This window comes from Talpa europaea (assembly GCF_964194135.1).
Source record: "Talpa europaea genome assembly, chromosome: 8".
NCBI lineage: Eukaryota > Metazoa > Chordata > Mammalia > Eulipotyphla > Talpidae > Talpa > Talpa europaea.
Genome location: NC_140075.1, coordinates 89,869,739 through 89,892,376, shown reverse-complemented (window position 1 = coordinate 89,892,376; position 22,638 = coordinate 89,869,739).

The window sequence follows — 22,638 nt, the reverse complement described above, 5'->3', positions numbered from 1 at the left end:
AAGTATTTCTTGTAGACAATAGATAGTATTGCTTTTTTAAGCTAATTTTGCAGTCTCTGTTTTTCAATTGGTATGTTTAGACCATTCACATTTAATGTGTTTATTGAGATGGTTCAATTAAAATCTATCCTATTGCTCATGATTTTTTCAATGAGTTCTCTCATTTTTTCTTCCTGTTTTTTAATCTTAGGTTGAGATTTTTTTAAATGAATGCATTTTATTGTCATTATTTAATTTATACCTTTAAAAAAATTTTAGTAGTTGCCCTGGGATTTATAATATATATCTTAGTTGCATGGAATTACCTTCAAATAATTAGTTGCATGGAATCTACCTTCAAACAATATATTATTTCATGTGTCTTAAAAACTATACCACTGGCCCAAAATGGAGTTGCTTTAGCTAAACCCCACAGCACTAAACCAGGACAACTTAGTATCTGTTCTCCCATAAATGGAATCTTAAATCAGACTATCATGAGTCATTTCACCCGCTTAGGTGATCTGCCTGACCGAATGGTACCATTCTCTTAAGTAACTGCAATAACCAGTTACTTTTTCACTTCCTATAACTTCCTTGTTCTCCCTCTCTTTTGCTAATGAAAATCTTTCATTTGTACAGCAACACCGAGCTCCTTCCTACCTGACAGATTGGATACTGTCTGATTCATGACTTACTGAGTAAAGCCAGTAAGACCTTTAAATGTTACTTAGTGGAATTTTGGTTTTTAGCATGTGTACTACAGGATCTTACAGTAGTATATTACCAATTCTCTCCTAACACATGTGTTATTATACATTTTACTTTTGCACATTCTGTACCCAATACATTGTTTGCTCTTGACAGCCATTTGTCTTCTAGAACAATTTGAAAAATTTAAATGTAGTCAATCTTACCTTTATTTTTTCAATTTCTAGGCCTCTTCATATCTTTATTTAGATGCATTTCTGTCTTGTATCAACTTCCTCCCGCTTGGAGAACTTCTTTAACATTCCTTGTAGAGTGTACATGTGCTGGCAATAAAGTCTTAGGTTTTCTTTTCTGTATTCTTGCCTGTCATTAGGGTACAGGGGTTTTGTTTTTGTTTTTCTGTTTCTTTCTCAGTTTTACCAGTGCTCCTAGGGAAACTGTTTTTCCAAAAGGGAGGTGGGGGAGGAGACGGGAGGTTTTCATGGCCCCCTGCTGCTTTTCTCTTCTGGAGACCTGCACTGTCACTGGATTCTTTCCCTGGACTTGGATCGGGCTGATGGGATTGAAAAGGGTCAGGAATGACCACTGAGCAGGTTTTCTGATCCCATGCAGACCGGGTGAAGGAGGAGTCAGAGTCCTCAGTGGTATTTTTTGCAGGTCTTTTTATTGGGATTTACCCGGTACACAGCAGGCAGGGGTGCTGGGGGGCCAGGAGGCTGGCAGTCCTCCCAGCCCCCAGCAAATCCTCAATCTATCTGGGCTCTCTGTCGTTCTCTTGGCTTCTCTGCTCTTCCGTTCACTCTGCTGCTTCTTGTCTTATCTTTGGCTTCTGCTTCTGCTGGCATCCCCGTGTCACCGCCCTTAAAAGCCCAGTCTCAGCCCAGGTGAATCCCATCTACCTATGCCCACACCCTACTCCAGGTGCCCGCCATCAGCCATGCATTCAGGACCGCAAGGATCCATCATCTATCCTGATGGCGGGAGGGCAGAAAAGCCTGACATTTTTCCTTACCCAACAGGGATCCATGGGGAAAAGCCAGGAGGATGAAGCAAACTCCTCCCTTCTTGTATGTCATCGCCGAGATCCACACCATCAGCAGCCCACGCTCACTCTCCTCCAATTCTTTACCTACTCCAGGTTTTCAGGTCATGTCTTTTACTAGCCACACCTGCACCCAGTGAAGCAGGGGCCCACGTCCCGTGTTCTCCACAGGCCCCGTCAATCCTCAGTTCAGTCTAGTTGATTGCCCTGTGACTTCAGCCTTCTGATGGGTCCAAACTGTTGTTTTTTTTTTTTAAATAAGCACAGAGGCGACGCTCCTCAGTATATTTTTCACACCCACAGGTCATCTCAATGCCTGCCCTTAGTTAATGAGAATTGCATGGAGATGATGCACCAATGAAAAGGTGCTCCCATGGCCCTAGAGGTACATCGGTCAGAAGCCAGCTCCGCTTTGTGGAAAGCAGGAGGTCCAGCTGAGGAGGAGCGGGGTCTCCTGCCCCACTGGGCCAGTGAAGACCACCTTGAAGAGATGACGAGGAGGACATGAAACCCCACTTGGGTCCCTTTGTACTCCAAACCCTGTCTCAGTCTCCAGCCCGTCTGTCCCCTCACACTTGCCATCTGGAAGCCTGGACCTGCCCCCCTGCTGGCAGATCCCCTGTGTGATGCTCCTTTGTACCTGTTCTCAGCAGTGAAAATCATTTTTCAGCTTTTGCACGTGATGGTAACAGGGTTGAGAAGCCTCGTTGTTGGAAACAGAAAGTGTGATCAAAAAAACACCATCTAGGTGGCGCAGGCGGTTGGGCGCCACAATGTGAGGCTGTTCGCAGCCTCCGCAGTGAGGGTTCGATCCCGGCCAGCCAGCGAGAGTCCCACATGGCGTGGCAGACCTCTCCTGTCTCGCCCGCTGCTCCCCTCAGCAGTGTATTTCCGTCAGTCTGCCTGTTCTGTTCCCCGCTCTGTCTCTGGTGAGTCCTCACCCTCCCACATATCTGGCCTGTACCCCAAAACTTGTATAAATAAATCTTTAAAAAAAAAAAACTAAAAAAAAACCAAAAGACACCATCTACCCATTGTACACATGTTCACTTATTGTATGGATGGAGCCTGTGTCCATATGAAATAAAATTTCCTTCCTTCTTTCTTCCTTTCCTCCCTCCCTCCCTCTCTTCTCTCACTCACTTTCTTCCAATACAGACTTGCTGAACAAATAGCAGAATCCCACACCCCCCAACTCCCCCACCCCTACAAGAGGCAGGGCAATCATCCGTAGCAGGAATCAGCATCCCCCTGCCTTCCAATTTCAATGATTTCTGTATATTTATCAGTGAAATTGCTTACAGATATGCTGCTGAAGAACACTTTGTTTCCTTGTAGGGCTTTCTCAGATAATCCAACACTTAGAGAGGTAGCTTTTGTTATCTATACGTTCTGACAGAAAAGTTTAAGCCCTTGAGGAGTGACTAGGCCGAAGTCATTCCCAAGGAGAGAAAATGCCTTGGAGTAGGCCTGGAGCACCCAGGCAGGGGGAAACTACTTGTGGGAGCTGCTTTCAGGGATGTACTTTCCTGCCTTTGTCACTGGTTTCTTGTTGCAGTATCAGTCAGGATATCTCAGCAAGAAACTGAGGACAAAAGCCCAGGAGGAAAGCTAAGTAAAAAGACTTACACAATGTAATAAGCAAGGAACGATGAAGTGTCCTCAGGGCTGGGGTATTAGTTTGCTAGAGATTCAGTAATAAAATGTCACAGACTGGATATAAGCAACAAATTGATTTGCTCACAGTTCTGTAGGTTAGAAGTCCAAGACCAAAGTGTTGGTAGATTTGATTTCTTCTGAGACCTCTCTTCTGGGCTCACAGAGGGCTACCTGCCCGCCGTGGCCCTGTGTGGTCTTTTCTGTACACACACACTCTTGGTGTCTCTTTTATGTCCTCTTCTTAGAAGAACACCACTGAGAGTGGCTTAAGGTCCACTGTGATGCCTCCATTTTAACTTCATCACTTTTAAAGATCCTATCACCAAATATGTTTATATCCTGAGATACTGAGGGTTAAAGCTTCAACGTAAGAACTGGGGGAGAGGAACAAGATTGAGCCCTTAACATCCCCAATGAAGATGGGGGCTATTACCACCCTATGACTGAGGGAGCAATATGAAGCAGAAATGATGAGATCCAGACCCTGGGGAGGATGGCTACATGGAGAGGTCACCTGACAGGAGCTGTGCCTTCGGTAGAGGTGCAGCCAGTGGGGCCTGGCAGGGAGGGAGAGGGAATAACCACTCTGACATCACTTTTCTCCCCACTGGTGGCTGACTGAACCCAATGGGAAGCCAGAAGCAATGGGCGCCATTTACATAGTCCACTTGAGTCAAACTCCAAGGCTTAGAGCAGAGTGTAAAAGAATAGAGAGGCAAGTATAAGATACTCTGCATGGTTTGCGAATTGAACACAAAGTGCTCTGAAGTGATAGTGATTTACGAGAGGTGCTCACAATTGCCTGGCTTGTCAGTGAGAGTCCCACATGGCGTGGCAGACCTCTCCTGTCTTGCCCGCTGCTCCCCTCAGCAGTGTATTTCCGTCAGTCTGCCTGTTCTGTTCCCCGCTCCGTCTCTGGTGAGTCCTCACCCTCCCACACATCTGGCCTGTACCCCAGCACTTGTATAAATAAATCTTTAAAAAAAAACTATTAAAAAAAAACAAAAGACACCATCTACCCATTGTACACACATTCACTTATTGTATGGACAACGGAAAAAGGACGAGGAAGCAACTGTATCAATAGGGTTATTCTGAGGAGACATTTCTTCAGAAAAGTCTTCAGAGACATCTTCTCTTGGGTTGGGGTCAGGAGTGCCATCCACATTATTCAAATGGACATTAGAGAAGCATCAGGAATGACCTAGGCTTCTCCCCTCTACTCCGAGACCTTTCTAGTCAGTCCATGTGCATTTAAAGGTTTAAGGGCTCAGACATCTAGGCCTTCGTTCATGCTGCTCTCTCTGCCCATCGCTCTTCTTTTCACTGACTGACTCATACTTATCAAGAGGTATGCCCACTCCCAGGCCATGTTCTGGACTCTTACACCAGGTCATGTGCTCCTTCAGTGTGCCCCATTCATAGCCAGTGACATTTGCACCACAGCACCTGTTGGCTTGACTAAAGCAGACATGTAAAACAAAAAAGCCTGCTTGGGGGGCTCACTTTGGTATCAGGCCTTGGTCCAAATACAAAGACCAAGTCAAGAAAGTCAGTCAAAAGACAAAGAACATTCTGTGAACTTACTGTAGGAGACTCCCCTTGGAAATATAAAAGGCAGTCCAGTTTTACTGTTTTCGTTATGTGTCAGAGGACAACAGCAAGTGATAGGGGTATTTATCCAATGATTTCAATGTTCTAATGTTTTTAGGTAGGAAAATGTGAAGGTAGATGCGGGGCAGACCCACAGAGCCCTCTTAGGAGATCAGAGGATACAGGAAAGCAGGTGATGGTACCTGCTCTGTAACTACCTAGGCAGCAAACACAACACCTACCATTGTGGGTCAATAGATACCACTGCTGTACACTCCCCTGTGGGGTCCTGAGATAGTGTCCCTCCCACGCTAATGCACTCAGTGCCACTGCACGACAGCACTCCTGCACAGAAGGCAGTTTACTCCAGTGGTTCAGGTTCTGGAGTCAGTCTTCCATCCTGACGCTTACTGGGTGTGACATTGGACATATTATTTAACCTCTCTGAAGCTGTTTCATCATCTATATAAGGGAAATTAGTGCTTTCACATGGGATTGTTTTGAGGGTAAAATGAGTTAATAGCACATATTAAGCACTCAGTAAATGTTGTCTTACTTAAGTGTCAAAAGTACTTAGAGATTCAGAAGAGCAACCACCGAGAGCTGAGTTTTCAGGAAGGGCTTCATAGAACATTAAGAGACTTGAATTGGGCCTTGGGAAGATGGGTTTGGTATTCCATGGATGGTGACAAAAGGAAGGTCAAGTAATGATCTCAAACACTGGCCAAATAAGAATAACTCCCATGGCTTCTGGGCCCAGACCCTTGTTCAACTTACTTTGGTTTCTATTCCTCCATCAAGCCTTCCACCTCAGGCAACACCCCCTCCCCAGGCCCTGCTTCTAAGTCTGGTTAATTCCCCTCCTGCTTAAAGCCTCCATGATTTGCTACATGCCATGTGGCCCTCTAATTCCATCCCAAGGCTCCAGAGGTGCAGAGCTGCAAACCAGCATGATTAGCCACCACTGCTGGCTTCCCATTCAGCATATAAATCTAGTGCCTGGGATTACCTCATGCCAGAAAACTGAAATCCAAGTCAGATGGTTAAGGCATTAATAGCAGTGAGTGTTGTAAAGACTCAACAATGTGAACCTTCCCAAAATGAACCATCCTGACCTCCCTTGCGCTGACAATGCGTGTGTGACATCATGTGTAAATGAGCCTTAAATTTGAACCAGGTGCCGAGAGCTGTCTGGCGTCTCCTGGCTGCTGTATTAACCACTAACATGCACAGGGGGATTCTGAGGCAGTAAAATGGAGCGAAACCGATGGCAGTGACCAGGCCGGGTGCAGCAGCTGTGGCAGTGAACATTCACATTACGCCCACCCTGTTGGGCTCAGGCTCCCAGGCCCTGTGAGCCATATTTCCGGAGGGCTGGGGAGCCCAGGGAATTTGGCTGGCTTCGCTGGTTGCGACAAAAGCTCCTCCATGCAAATCGGGTCACTGACTTGCTTCCCAGACCAGATTCTGAGCTCTGTTTTGATTTGCATCCATGAGGTGGGATGCTGAAGCTCAGCCTGAAGCAGCAGTTAGTGACAGTCAAAGTTAATGCATGCGGGGTCAGGCGGCCTGTCCTGTGCAGGAAGGAAGCCTGTCCTGTACTTTTGGAACACAATTTCCAATGAAGAAAGCCAGCTCCAAATCCTCAGGTGCGATGATTTTTACCAGGCTGGGATCAACAGGTTACAGGATGCCTTTGTCCATCTGGCATCACAAATTCCCTCTGCTGGCCCTCTCCCCTCAGTGCCAACAGGCTCCAGAGAACACTAAAATTTAGGGAGAGAGAATTAGGTGGATCTGAGGGGTTGGGTGCCACTGCTACTATTGGTCAAGGTCTGGGAGAGTAGATGAGGAAGGGTAAAAGTAAGGAAGAAACAGTTCCTAGAAATTAAGCCTGGATAAGAGTTTTTTTTAGTCCTTATGTTTGTTCATGGTGCCCACTTCTAGGTTAACAGCATGAGCACATTAATAGCCTGTATTTTGATCAGTTGCAGACCCACAGGAACTGGAGACAGTGAGGATAGGAAAGAGGCATACAAAGTGATGGTGCTAGAAAACTATATATGCTGGTGAAAAGAAGCTGGGGGTGGGGGAAGGAGAAAATTCACCCTTCACAGATCCCATAAAGCTTCAGCTCCAAAGAAGTCCTTGCTGTTTGGGGCAACTTCTTACATCTCCAGTACTCACCAAGAGTCCTTTACTGTATTGCGAAATTGGGTAGATTTTGAGGGGGGAGAGAGGATGTAAGTCCTAGATGGAAGATATCAAAGGACTGTTAGACATATCCTTCCAAAAGGATATTTCAGCATGGTTAGACATTTAAAAAGGCAAGAATTAATACATTTTATAAAGTAATTAAAGGCAGTATCAAGTTGTTGAGGTGGGTTTTCTGAATAACAAAGCAAACAGAATTACAAGAAGTCCTGGTTGTTTAAGTCCTTCCAGATGAGCTGAGTGTGAAGTGAGGTTTTCAGGAAGAGGAGGAGCTTTGAAGGGGAGTGAGAACATAGCATGAACAGCTTGTGAGAAAGCATGGAAGTCAGAACTCCTGGGAGTTCCTTAAAATGCCAGGTATTAATAGGATCTAGGGGCATGAGGGATTTGTCAAAATTCCAAAAACAGTTCATCATGCTCCCTCCAGTTGAGACTTTGGAACAAACTGAGTGTGGTTTTTTAGATGACCAGCCTTTGCAGACTAAAAGTGCTTCTTTTCATCAAGTTTGCAGAAGAGGGTGATGGTGTCAATGTATAAAGGCAATTAACGTCCCTCTACCACCATCTTTGACCATGCCTTACTCAAAGGGCTTCAACTAAGACACTATTTTCGGTTTGATGTAAAGTCCAAACTCAGCCTGGCATCCAGCATCTTGTACAACCAAGATGCTACCTGCAGGTTTATTTCTAAAACTGTCATTTCTAAAACATTCTCGAAATAGATATTTTCTTGTACATTTCTTAATTTCCTCCCTCTCATTCTTATTTCTGCTTTATTCTTCAATTTTATTTTATCTTCTCTTTCTTCCACAAAATCTTCCTCATGCACCCAGAAGGCAGTGACCCCAGCTCTGTGAACCTGTCCAGCAGAGCTCTTATTAATGTTCTTATTAGTCATCACACGTCCTTCTCTCAAGCACCTACAAGGATGCATATGGCCAAGCCCTGTCCTTTAAGATACTATAATTCAAGTTATTGTATACAGATTACCCCTATTAGACTATAAGTGCCAGGAGTGGTTAATCAACTAAAGAACAAACACGACATGTAATGAACAATGTCATACTCCTAAGTGATAGGCAAAAGCATCTATTCCTGATGAAGCTGGAAATGGAGTTTAAGAATTTTCTTCTCATCAAAATAAAGATCTATGACTCCCTGACTTACTAAAAGCAAGTTTCTTTTTGTTTTACTCTGTAAGTGGCAACACTGTGAAATGTTTAAGTTACTAAGTCTGGGAGTGATTAGACAGTTTGGGGGGCATTTGATTGAGAAGAAAAAATCTGGGAAAACCATTTTTACATTGACATTAAAATGCATGAATGCAACTCTGTTCAGTTTGGCTAGCTAATAAGTTGAGAACTATTCTGGATGAGTGAAAGCAAAGAATTTATTTGCATGCAAATGAATGACAAATCCTTAGATGGGGGAGTCTACAAGTATTATGCTTCCCTGTTAAATGTAAATATTATGGTATAAACATTACTGATTGACTTTAGACCTAACATACAGATCAATCAAGGTTTATAATAGAATGCTGTTGTTTTTTTTTTCCCCAAAATCTTGAAATGTTGGGGAAAATTTGTAAATTTGTAAGCTGGAAATGAATTATTTAGGTATTTTTCCTTCCAACTTAGAATCAGCCATTATTGAGGAGAAAACTAAGTCAATTTTTGTTTGCAACCAAGATTACTTTTTATATATACTTCCTTCCAAATATAAGAAAATTGAAGTCAAAGAACACTGAAAGTATAGAAATTAGTTTCCAAATGCTACCCCATGAGAAAGTTTTCATTAGTCCACAATGAGGGAAATAAGGACTATAGAACAAATTTTACTCAAATCTAGATCTACTGAATTTAATAAACTGTATTTTATGTTATGGCCATCCTTATTTTTTATATGAAAGGATGACAATGAGGATAGTGGCAAGTTTTGTTTTTTTTTTACTGTCCTCTTGTCAATCAACCTGTAAAATAAAAAGTTGACAACCGTGAACATCCCCCAAATTTACTCTGAAGTTCTAAAGATCCAAAAGAAACCCAGAGTCTGAGAAATACTAGGGAATTCGGTTGTTTGATTGTCTGAGCTATATTTGGGGTTTTTAATTTAATTTTTTTATTTGGATTTTTAAAAAATTATATTTGTAGAGAGTCATATTAAAATAGAAACAGATTTCTGACACTAATTTTCAAAGGTTCCAAGTTTTCTCAAAGTCTGACTGACAAATATTTGAACATATTCCTGCTCTACTTAAAAGCCCAAATATACCTTTCTTTTGCCCAGAAATTCCTCCAAAATACTTCACAAGCAAAATAAGGATGCTGTCATTTGGCTAGCAGACGTCTCCTGTCTCGTCTGTGGCACCCCTTCGCAGTATATTTCGGTAGATACCTGCTCCCCACTCTGTCTCTGGTGACTCCTCTTACCCTCCACACCTCTGGCCTACAACCCAGTACTTGTATGCATAAATGAAAAAAAAAAAGGATGCTGTCATGAATCAGAGGACAACTCAAAGTATACACTTGGGTGCAACATTTTAAGACATAGACTTAAATATAATTTTTAAATGAATAAAACAACCTTTAACACAGTCAGTATTGACTACATACCGCTATGAGCATATGTGGGAAAGACTCCAGTAGATGGATATGTGTAACTATTAGCATGATAGCTAAGCACACTGGGGCCTTAAAGTCAAACTTAAGTTTACGTTCTTAAGTTTATTAGTCCATGGTGGTGTAGTCACACATAGGAACGTAGCTTCATAACCTCTCTAAATTTAACTTCTAACCTCTTAAATGGGGAATGTAAGTGTACCTACTTTACATTACATGAAATAACACATTTGCAGGGTTCCTGGTCCATACATAAATGGGTGTGTTCATCATTGCCATATTGAGATTGATGATCTCCCATTTATTTAAACCGAACCCTCAGATTTGATCAGAGAACTAAATAAGAGAACCAGTGTATCATAAAAATAATCTTCACTTCCCCAAAGGTGTGCTCCTTCTAGAAGCCTCACTCCCTGTGGTTCCTGCCACCATCCAACTAGAAGTAGGGTTAAGACTTCTGATCCCAAACACAAAACACCTCAGGTTGCAATAACGCAAGTTCTGAGAGCCCAGTCTTCAAACAACTAGAGTCCAACTTGATAACCTCGGAAGGTGAATCCAAGGAGAAGTATTAGGAAGTGTAGTGATATCCCCAAGATCCACTTCTTTGAGATTTAGTCTTTTGTTCTTTTTTAAAGAGAGGCATTTCCTGACAAGCACGATTGATGAATAATCAATAATAAGCTGGTAAGTCAATGAAATGACGCCATTTATCATTAAAGTTACCTGCATTTTGAGAGTTAGGCTATGTTGGTTCAGTCACATTGTCCTATGAGGACTGTCTCACAAACCTTTTGATGTGCCCACAGACACATCTGGCAGGGTTCCTCTGGCTATCTCTGTTTTGAGGTTCACTTTTTGGGAGGTTTCTGGAGCATCTGACTAGCACACAGGCTAGTCTTGTTTTGCCCCATGTTGCTCTAGGAAGGGTCTGCAACATACAATTCTGTTCACTTAAGGCATTTCCAGGATTACTATACTTGACTTTAATTAGTTTCAGGAGACAGAGGAAGGTAAATTAAAGCTGAATATCAGACATTTTGTCCTTAAAATGCCTTCAGTCACTTTCCACCCCGTCCCCCACCCCAGCCTCTAGATTCCTAAGTGCAGGCTGAGCACCACAACCCCATCACTTTGCTTCTCATCAGCTCCTAAATCCAGGTTGTTTATCACAGTGCTCTAGCTATCTCTTTACTTCTTTTTCTCCTGCCAACCCATTCCCATAGGGTCTTACCTTTGTTTTTAACTGAGGTGAAATGCACATAAAAATATAATCAACAATTTTTAAAGTACATAATTTACAGGCATTTAGTACAATCACATTGTGAAACTATAGTCTCATCTTTCATCCCCAAATAACTTATCAAGATAGTTTCTTTTTCTTTCTTTTTTTTTTTTTTAAAGATTTATTTATTTATTTATTTATTTATACAAGCACTGGGTACAGTCAGAAGCGCGGGGAGGGTAAGAGAATTCACCAGAGCCAGAGCGGGGAGCAGAACAGGCAGAAGGACCGAGGTACACTGCTGAGGGGGGCAGCGGGTGGCAGGAGAAGTCTGCGCGCCATGTGGGACCCTCCTCCGTTGGCCGGGGAGCAGCCGGGGATCGAACCGGCAACGCAAAGGCTGCGGGCAGCTTCGCAAACCAGTGCTCAACCACTGCGCCACCGGGGAGGTCCAAGATAGTTTCTTTTTTTAAAAAAAAAGCAGGGCCTCCCCTGGTGGCACAGCGGTTGAGCGCTGGACTGCAAAGCTGCCTGCAGCCTCTGCAGCGCTGGTTCAATCCCTGGCCACCGGAGAGGGTCCCACATGGCGTGACAGACCTCTCCTGCCGTGCCCGCTGCTCCCCTCAGCAGTGTATTTCTTTGTCAGTCTGCCTGTTCTGTTCCCCACTCTGGCTCTGGTGAATTCTCTCACCCTCCCGTGCTTCTGACTGTACCCAGTGCTTGTATAAATAAGTAAATAAATCTTTAAAATAAAATAAAAATAAAAAATAAAATAAGACCTTTAAAAAAATTTAAAAAATTAAAAGCAAACATTAATAATATTTCCCTTACTAAGAGAAATTCTGGTGCCAGCTGTGTTCCCACTTAAACTCTATTCTTTCATGGATACAAATCTTTTGGCATTTGAAGAAATGATACCATCAAATAGCATCTTATTCTTTTGAAAAAAGAGATATAATATGTAGGAGAAAAAATTCGTAATACATTTAAAGCAGATTTGTTCTTAGATAATGATATTTACAAATTAAATTACAGCTTTATCACTCAATGGAATATTAGCAACTTACCTGCAAATCATTCAGTAAATATATAAATTTATATGTAGGTAGCAAAGCAAATGTGAAAAATGTTTGGTTTCAGTGGTGGGTATAAGGACATATTATTCCAACTTACATGTATATTTGAAATTTTTCATAATTAAAAAAATGGGAATCACTCCATTCTTTGTTTAGATAATGTATGTATTTAAATATTTATATACATATATATTTTATATAATACATAGAATTCACAGATATCAAGATATAAATGTATTCATACACTATTTATATACTTTTTAATATTTGTTTTCTATTTTATACCATATAGTAAAAGGTATAAAAATGTGTTATATACTACGTTTTAGGAGATAAAGGGTACTCAGCACATGTTTGGTGTCACCTACGATCTTTATATTGAGTTATTGAAACTAACCAAGGCTGACAATAGAGCTAAGACTAGCTGACTTTTCTGAAACGATGATAATACAGAATCCTGGAAGAGCAACAGCAATGGGTGGCATCTTTCCTAGGAATACAACACACTGGTCACCTCCTCTCCTGGAAACAGGACACAGGTAATGGAGACAACTCTTACATGGCTTTCATCAGAGTCCTAAGAAAGATCACTAAACATACAATGAAGGAAGATGTAACAAATATTTACTGAGAAACACTTAAGTGAACCTATGGTATTAGGTGCTATAGGGGAATGTTAAAATGTACAGGACACAGTTCATTTGGGTGTTAATTACAATTGAGTCTGGGAGAGACTCAAATGTGAAAGGTTAAATGATACAACAAAATTTAAAGAGCATTTGCTACATTGCTGATAGGAATGTAAGTTAGTAAAGCCTTTACCTCTTTTTTTTTTAAAGATTTATTTATTTATTTATACAAGCACTGGGTACAGTCAAAAGCGTGGGAGATTGAGAGAATTCACCAGAGCCAGAGTGGGGAACAGAACAGGCAGACTGACGAAGAAATACACTGCTGAGGGGAGCAGCCGGCGTGGCAAGAGAGGTCTGCGTGCCATGTGGGACCCTCGCAGGTGGCCGGGATCGAACCAGCGCTGCAGAGGCTATGGGCAGCTTCGCAGTCCAGCGCTCAACTGTTGCACCACCAGGGGAGGCCCAGTAAAGCCTTTAATGGAAGACAATTTAGTAACATCTATCAAAATTAGGAATGAACATACCATTTGATTCAGAATTCTGGTTAAATGGGAAGAAATTTATCTTACTGATATGCATATGTGTGCTAAATTATATCTCTACCTATTTACAGATAGTAGGTAGAGCTATAAATAGATATAAATATAGATAGATATCACTAATTAGGGAAATGCAAATCAAATCCATAATGAGGTAGTACCTCATATCTATTTATTAGGATGGTCATTATCAAAACAAACAATCAGAAAACAATAAGTGCCAGTAAGGTGGAAAAATTCACCCTTGTGCTTTGTTGTTGGGAATTTAAAATGGTGAGGCCATTAAAGAAAACATTATGGAGGTTCCTAAAAAAATTAAAAATAGAATACCACATAATTCAGCAACCTACTTCTGGGTATTTACCTAAAAGAACTGAAAGAGATATTTGCACTACCGTGTTCATCACCATATTATCCACAAACAACTAAGAGGTAGAAACAAACTAAATGTCCATTGAAAAAGAAATGGATACAGATATTGTAGCACACTATCTCACACAATATACACAAAAAATCAATTTAAAATGAATTTAAGACTTGGATGTGATACCTACAATTATAAAATACATGGAAGAAAACATGAGCTGAAAACTGCAATACTGGCTCCAGTGAAGCCATGAGGACTCGATTATAATGGCAAAGGAAACAAAAGCAAAAATAAGCAAATGAGACCGCAACAAATTAAAAAGCTTCTGCACAGCAAAAAAAAAAAAAAAAAAAAACCCACCAGTAAAACCAAAAAAACCCACCAGTAAAACAAGAAGACATCTGACTGAGAGGATTTCTCCTGCTTGGAGAAAATATTGGCACATCATACATCCAACAAGGGGTTAATACCCAAGATCTACAAAGAACTCATACAACTCGGTGACGACAACAAAACCCCAAATATGCCAATCAAAAAATGGACAGAAGAGGGCCTCCCTGGTGGCGCAGCAGTTGAGCGCTGGGTTGCGAACCTGCCCGCGGCCTCTGTGGCAACGGTTCGATCCCCGGCTGCTCCCCGGCCACCGGAGGAGGGTCCCACATGGTGCGCAGACCTCTCCTGCCGCCCGCTGCTCCCCTCAGCAGTGTACCTCGGTCCTTCTGCCTGCTCTGCTCCCCACTCTGGCTCTGGTGAATTCTCTCACCCTCCCGCGCTTCTGACTGTACCCAGTGCATGTATAAACAAAACAAACAAATAAATAAATAAACATGCCTCTATTAAAAGAAAAAAAAATTTTAAAAAAAAAAAAAAAAAATGGACAGAAGAGATTACTAGACATTTCTCCAAAGAAGACAGACAGGTGACCAACAGGCACATGAAATGCTCATTATCACTTATCAACAGAGAAATGCAAAACAAAACCACAATGAGATATCACCTCACACTTGTGAAAATGGCCTATATCAAAGGACAAAAAAAACAACCCCAAAACACCAAAAACAAGTGTTGGTGAGGGTGTGGAGAAAAAGGACTCTTCATACACTACTGGTGGGAATATAATGTGGTCCAATCTCAGTGGAAAACAGCATGGAGCCTTCTCAAAATATTAAAAATACATATGCTATTTGATCCTGCATTCCACTCATAGGTATCTATCTGAAGAATATAAAAACATTAATTTGAAAAGATACAGGCACTCCTATGTTCACTATAGCACTACTTACATTAGATATGGAAACGACCTAAGTGCCCATATATTAAGACAATAGGTATGAGGTGAATAAAGAAGATATGGCATATATAACAATGGACTATTACTCAACTATAAAGAAAGATGAAATCTTGCCATTTGAGGCATCATGAGTAGAAACAGAGTGGGACTATGCTAAGAGAAATAAGGAAAAAGGCAAATACCAGATGATTTCACTCATTATTGCCATATAAAGAAACAAAGCAAAGGAAGAGGTAAAACCAAACCAAAACACACCCTTAGAATTCAACTGCAGAACTGAGGTGACCAGGGAAGGGGAAGACCAAGGATGGAAGGGGTCTGACCAGTGGACTGTGGTGGAGAATTATAAGCATTTTGGTGGTGGGTATGGCATGGCAATGCTCATTGGAAGACTGTGAAACTGTATTCTAAAACACAGTGCTATAAACCACCACTGCCTCAATAAAAAAGGAAAAAGAAATTATGGAACATATACACTGTGACATAGTGTTCTGCCTTTTTAAAGAAGGAAACCCTGCCATATAGGCCATAACATAGAGGAAACGCAGATATTATGCTAAGTGAAACAAGTGAATCCTAAAGGCCAAATACTGCTGGAGTCCATGGTAAGAAGTAGCTAGAATAGTCAAAGCCTAGAAGCAGAAAGTAAAGTAGTGGTTACCAGGGGTTGTGAGGAGGGAGAAATGGGGACTTTTTGTTCAGTGGACAGTCACACAAGATGCAAAGTTCTGAGATCTACTGAGCAATACCATATATGTAATTAACAACAGTATTATGTACAGAAAGTCTGAGAGAGCAGATTTGCTGTTAGGTACAGAGGGTTGCATGTAGCATGCTCACATCCATGTATGGGTATATGCACATGTTCTATATAAACATATGTTTAACTGAGTTTAGAACATAGGTGGAGGAATAGAGAGACAGTTGTGAGAGCGGTCGTCTCCACGGAGGGAAACTGGGTACTTAGGTCAGAAGCAAGAGGGAGACAATTTTGTAAATTCCAAATTTGTACAATACACATATTACCTATTTTAAAATAAAACACAAAGGTAATTTATTAAGGAATTTAAAATATTTACAGGTACTAATGATATATGCCAAAAGAATCATGTAAAGGGAGGTAGGAGTAGAGAATAAAGTATTTACAAGATAGGATCTAAGCTAGATCTTGAAGATGGGAAAGTATTTATCTAGATAGAGAGGGGCTATAAGGACATTCTGATGCATACATGAAGTCAGAATGGGAAGAGGATAGTAGAGGTAAAAAATGAAGCAGCAGGGTAATGAAAGGCAAAGTAAGGTCAGATAGTAAAAACAGTTTTTGTAGAATGCAGTATATTGTAGAATGTAGGTAAGAAAGGATGAAATACAGTTTGGGTGGCAGGAAAGAGCCACTGAGGATTCTTGAGCAGGAGAATCATACTATTAAAGCAAGATTCCAAGATTCAATCATACTATGAAAGCAAGATTCCAAGCAAGAAATAAAACAGACTGGAAGGCAGGCACCTGTCAGCAGACAGGAGTAATAGCCCAACGATTGCCCATTACAATCATCTGGGAAGTTTTAAAAATACATATTAATGCTTGGGTTCCACCCCTAAGATAGCCCAAACTTAGTGGCTTTGAAGTGGAGCCTAGATGTAGTAGTTTTTGAAAGCTTCTCAGGTGATTCCAAAGAGTGGCTTGGGTTGAAAATCACTGCACTAACCCAGGCACAAGGAGATAAGGGTAAGAATCTGGTGCCAGCAGGAGGCTAATCTAGAAGAAATTTCAAAGGAAGAACTGATATAGTTATAGACGAGAGGATCTAATGATAAACAAGACAGACAAATCCCAGTTCTTGTGAAATATACTTTCTAGTGGACACAGACAACAAATACTAAGATTTCTGGTAGTGACCTAACAAGGTAAAGTTTTATAAAGCGTGACTGCAAATTTTGGGGACCTCTTTTTTATCTAAGGAAGTCAGGGAAGACCTATCTGAATGAGTGATAACTGAGCTGAGGTTTGAGGGTGAGGAGTCAGGCTTGCAAGAGTTTTTGAAGAGACTGTGCTAACAAGGGAAAACAGTAAGCACTTGGGAAGAAGCTTGGTGTGTTCAAAGGACAGAAAGGCCTGTGTGGCTGGAGAAGTGTGAAAGATAGACATAAGACGAGGTCAGAGAGATAAGTAGGTACAGACAAAATAGGGCCTTGTAGGCCATGACACAGATTTTGTTCCCAGTGAGGTGACAAACCCTTGGAGGAAATTAAGCAGGATAGTGACATGATCTGATTTACATTTTTAAACAATTACTTTGGTGGCAGTGTGAAATGGATTGCAGGTGGCAGGAATGGAAGCAAGAAAACCATTTGCAAGGTTAGATGAAAACAGTAGGGCCGCTGACATGGGAAAACCATGGAGGGGAATAGATTTAAAATGTTGATTTCAAGGTAATGGTGCAAAAGCCAAGCAGACATGTCCCAGAGCAACCAAAAATATGGAGAATACCTAAGAATTTGAGGTGTAGCCACTGATTTGGGAGACATTTCCAGGGGGAGTTGAGGAAATGCAGGTTAGATGATATTACAGAATTATTAAAAACTTCACCTGAAAAGGAGATTAATGATGGGACAATAAAGGATGTCAGCCTCCCCTGGTGGCACAGGCGGTTGAGCACGGTGCTTTAAGCTGTCCACAGCCTCTGCAGTACCACTTCAATCCCAGCTGGCCCGTGAGGGTCCCACATGGCGCGGCAGACCTCTCCTGTCGCGCCCGCTGCTCCCCTCAGCAGTGTACTTCGTCAGTCTGCCTGTTCCATTCCTCACTCTGTCTCTGGTGAGTCCTCTCACCCTCCTGTGAATCTGGCCTGTACCCCGGTTCTTGCATAAGTAAGTAAATAAATAAATCTTTAAAAAAAAAAAGGATGTCAAAACAGGAAATAATGACTATACTAGAATGAAGATTTTAAAAAGATTTCAACTTCTAGAAAGATGACCTGACACTAACAAGATGAAATATGACATATATAGCTAAATAACAGATCTGTGTAAATACATGCATATACACATACACATACGAATATGTATTCATTCATGTTTAAAAAAAATTGAAAGCAAGAACACAAGCCTAGAAATCTGGCTGTTCAAGTGAAAAAGACTTGGAGCTTTATTTTACCACATACTTTATAAGCCTAAAGTATAATGTCACTGAGAAAAAAAGTGATGTAAAATCAAGAGTATGCTGACAGTATTTATTACAAAACCACAAAAATTTTTTCCTGGGGAAGAATACATTAATAGTGAAAATAAACTCCCATCAATCAGGGAACTTCTAGAATGCTGTTTTCTGAGCAGACTGCTGACTAGGTAGCTGAAGCAGAGAAGGGAAAAGAGATACATGGTTTGGGAACCATGATTTGAAGAAAGGCCAAGTAATAAAACTGTATGTACAAGCAAGTCAGTGTTTAACAACTTACTCAAGCTTTCCCAAAATACCATGCGACCTAACTCAAAGAAACAAGGTATATATTCCTCTTAGTTAACAGAAAACTCAATCATCAAACACTGAAGATCTTCAGTGAATTCAGTGAGCATGGTCCCAATTAGAAAGAGATTGAGCTGGGATTGAAAGTAGGTAAATTTGACTCCAAAATCTTATATGTTTGTGTGTATATACATATAGACGTGTGTACATAGGTATACCTAATTTTTCCATTAAGTTAATAATTTTCTTTCTTTTTTAAAAAAAGATTTATTTATTTATGCATACAAGAGCTGGAGCACAGGTCAGAGGTGCGGGAGGTGACAGGATTCACCATAGACAGAGTGGGGAACAGAACAGGCAAATTGGCCGAAGTACACTGCTGAGGGGAGCATTGGGCGAGTCAGGAGAGGTCTGCAGTGCTATGTAGGTAGCTCCCTGGCCAGATATCGAACTCGTACTGCAGAAGCTGTGGACAGCTTCATAGGTTGCATCTTAACCCCTTGCGCCACCAGGGAGGCCCTAAGCTAATCATTTTCATTCATCAATTTTATCTGAAAAGTTACAGTTAGAAAAATCAAAGTTGTGTATGAGTTTTTTTTAGGTGGGACGTGTGCCTCACATCTTTGGGAGAAGCCTGACTTCTACTATGCAACATGATCAGTACATATTTGCTCAATGAATTAGCCAACCCCTTTGTTTCTGTTGTGCATCCTTTCACTGATTAAACACAATACACCCAAACAAGTGAGAAACATTTCTCTGCAAATCTTATTTTTTCATATAGCATTCCATATTACAAAGCCTTTTAATCCATCTTTCTCTCCCTAGCAACTAATTTCCCTCTCCACCCATTTATTTGTCCCATAGGTGGAAAAAACTCTCACTCCCACCTGTCCACCTGGCCTTCAGCCAAGCTGAGACTTCCTGCTCCTCATAATTGTTCACTTTGATTGACAGACTGATAAACAAGGACAGAAGATCAGATATAGCAAACACATATATCAGATTATTTAGAAAAGGTGAGAAAACAAATTCTGATCGCAAGGAGGAAACCACATCCACAATACTTTTACTCATCCTTTACCAAAAGGTAAGAAAGGAAGATTATAGGAGGACAATAAATAATTTGTGTGCTTAAATAATTTCATGGTATTACGGAAAGTTCTGAGACGTTCTAAAGCCAAAAACTATGATCCCTAAATCTTTGCTAGAAGCAGAGTATACGTGCAACAGGGCTAATTCTCACACAGCCACAGATTACTACTGATATGCCAAGAAGAAAAACAGGTTAAAATTAATTGAGTCTCTTTGTTTCCAGGATCTATTTTTCATGTGTATACACTGCACTGGCAATGTTAGCACAAGAGCCTGGTGAGCAGAAATACTCTCCACACCCAGCTACCCACAGATTATCTAGTAACTGGATCCAGCAAACACACAGGACAGAGCACAGAAAAGAGAAAAAAGTATTTATTTTCAAAAAAGAGATCTTCCCAATTCATTAACATCTTGTACCATGCTCACCAATCAATAACCTTATCCCTGGTTATTAACCTCATATAACCTTATCCCTGGTCTCTAAAATGAATCCTTTCAGGTCCTATGTCTGTAGCATTACCAACCCCCCCCCCCCAACTCCACCCTCACCCATGGAGAGAACACAATTTTCAAATACAAAATAATACTGGTGCCAAGAATACACTGAGAAATGAATGTTTTCCAAGCGATCTCTGCTCACTTCACACCTCCCCACTTCCCTGAAAGAAGGCAGAAGAAAGTTCTTAAAGGTGAATGTTTATATGTAGGATAATGTAGAACACGAGATTTTTGCAAAGATAAAAATGATTTTTGGGGCATCTGAAGGCCAATGATTAGCTCATAACCCATTAAAGGCACATATAAAGTTACCCGAAAATGGGTGGCTTTATTCTCTTTTTTTTTTTTATCAGTGAATTTATCATAAAGATGCCATGGTAAGAAGAGGCTACAGGAGCAAACAAAGACAGAGAGGTTGGGCAGGTTTGATTATGTGCTACCCATCAAATGTCAGATGGAAACCGCCAGAGAATAGAGAATCTAGACTCAGGACTCTGCCTTCAAGACTTCAGTTCTACACCTAGGTTGTACTAAATTTCAGACTTTCCTTCGAGGTAGAAAATGGAAAAAAAGAAAGATTTCCAGGCCTTGGGTGTTTAAAGGGCCTTCACACAGTAAATCAACCTATTGCTGTCTTGTTTTCTCCACAGCCAGACTGAAATAATACAGCACCAGCAGAGGTGTGAATTACCCCCATTCATCTTAATGGAGTGTTAACTTCAAAGGCTTGTTTTAACTATTTAAATGCTAAGCTCATGAGTAAACATTACATTTTTAAAAAAGTACAATTTAAACATTCACCCTCAACATATGAAAGTAATTTATATTCTTAGCACTTCGTCCTTTAATTTAGCAAACAAGTCTCCAAGTGTTAGAAAAGTATATACTTTGTGCTTTACTTAGTTTTATTTTAAATAGTTATTACCTAATAAATTATGAACATTAAGCCCATTATGAGGAGGCCTAAATTTCTCAAGAAAAATGCTGAGGAGTACTTGAACATTTTTTTTTTGTTTTGTTTTGTTTTTTTGATAATCCTGGTAAAGAGGGCACTGCTTTCAGCAGCCATCTTATTAGCTTCTTCCAAGCTCACAGAAAGTTGTGACTCCAAACAGGCAACTAGATAAGGCAGGATATTAAAGTAAAATGGAAATAAACACCTTCACAAATGATTCCTCTTGATATTTACTAAGTTTTGTACAGATTGTTGAATAGGTTACTTGTCCCTTTTCCAAACCTTCTATGATCCTATCCTGTGAGCAGGTAACAAATGTATTAATTGATGCCCAGCTGTCATCACACTTAACATCTGCCCCAGGGGCATCCTTGCATCTGTTGCGCTTATGGTTATTTTGGTATTCCTGGAGTTAGATTCATTTAAGCAGCTGAACACCTATTTGTACTTCGATCTATAATTTCATAAGCAGAAAAAGAGAGTACAAGAATTAGCTTATCAGACTGATGGGCTCTGGCTGACCTGAAGTCATATGCGAGCCATGCTTGGCTATGCCCCTGGGACTATGCTAAGTGCCCAGTTCCAGGAAGGTATTAATAGAGTACAACTGGCGTAGAACTATGAGAAAGCACTAAAATCAGTGCACATGGGACCAGTTCGCCTCTAAGTGAAGGCTAAAGAAAGATTTTAAATATATCAATTGAGCAAGATGCAATATGAAAAAATTCAACATGTGTTTTCACGTCTCTGATTGAAAGCAAATTCATTTTACTGGTTCAGATGAAAGAATAGTGATAAATAACTAATCCTAATCTATTAAGATAGCCTGTTTGGGTCTGTACCTAATTTATACAAGGTCATTTAATCCTCTCAACACAACCCTGTATAATTGGTATTAACTCCATTTAATACCTATGTGAAAGTGAAGGCTTAGAGAGGTTAAGTAGTTTGCCTAAATTCACTGAGATCTGAATCTCAGTCTCTCTAACTCCAAAACTGGACCTTTTTCCATTATAGCATGTTGATCTCAAGTTGCCAAATTGTCTTTATTCAAAAGAAAAACTCAGTTGTCAATTTTTCAGCCCATTTCCCAAGTGAGAAGCAAGGTGGTACCTGCAAAGGTGTGTATTTCCATACATGCAAAGTGACACTTTGCATGCGGTTCCCTGCTTTATATGTGCACCAGGGTAGGATTACATTTTTACTGATACACCCTGGCTCTGGTAGGCTATGGAAAAGATGCTCTGCACATAGAATCCTCAAGTGGAGGAGAGCCCTAGTTTCTGATTTCCAAACAGAAACAAGCCACAATCAATGGAAAGACTGGAATGATTTATAACCTCCAAACAAAATATGATATAAATTATCAATATTTGTCTCTGCTTTCCAAGTAGAAAAGCACATGTTTTAGTGACAAGCTGCAAAAGTTCAGAGAACTTTCAAATCCACAGCCAATCATAATAGCTCTATCTCATAATGAACAACAGAGGAAAATCAGGAAAGTTCTTTAGAAGGGATTTAGAGGCAGGGCCAAATAAAATGGACTAATCCCACAGTTTTGTTATTAGTGATTAATGTTGACAACATTAACCCACAAGATTCAATTTTGTATATAAACTTTAATATACTGCTTTCTTAAAAAACAAACAAAAGATTGAGTCAATATATTTAATAAC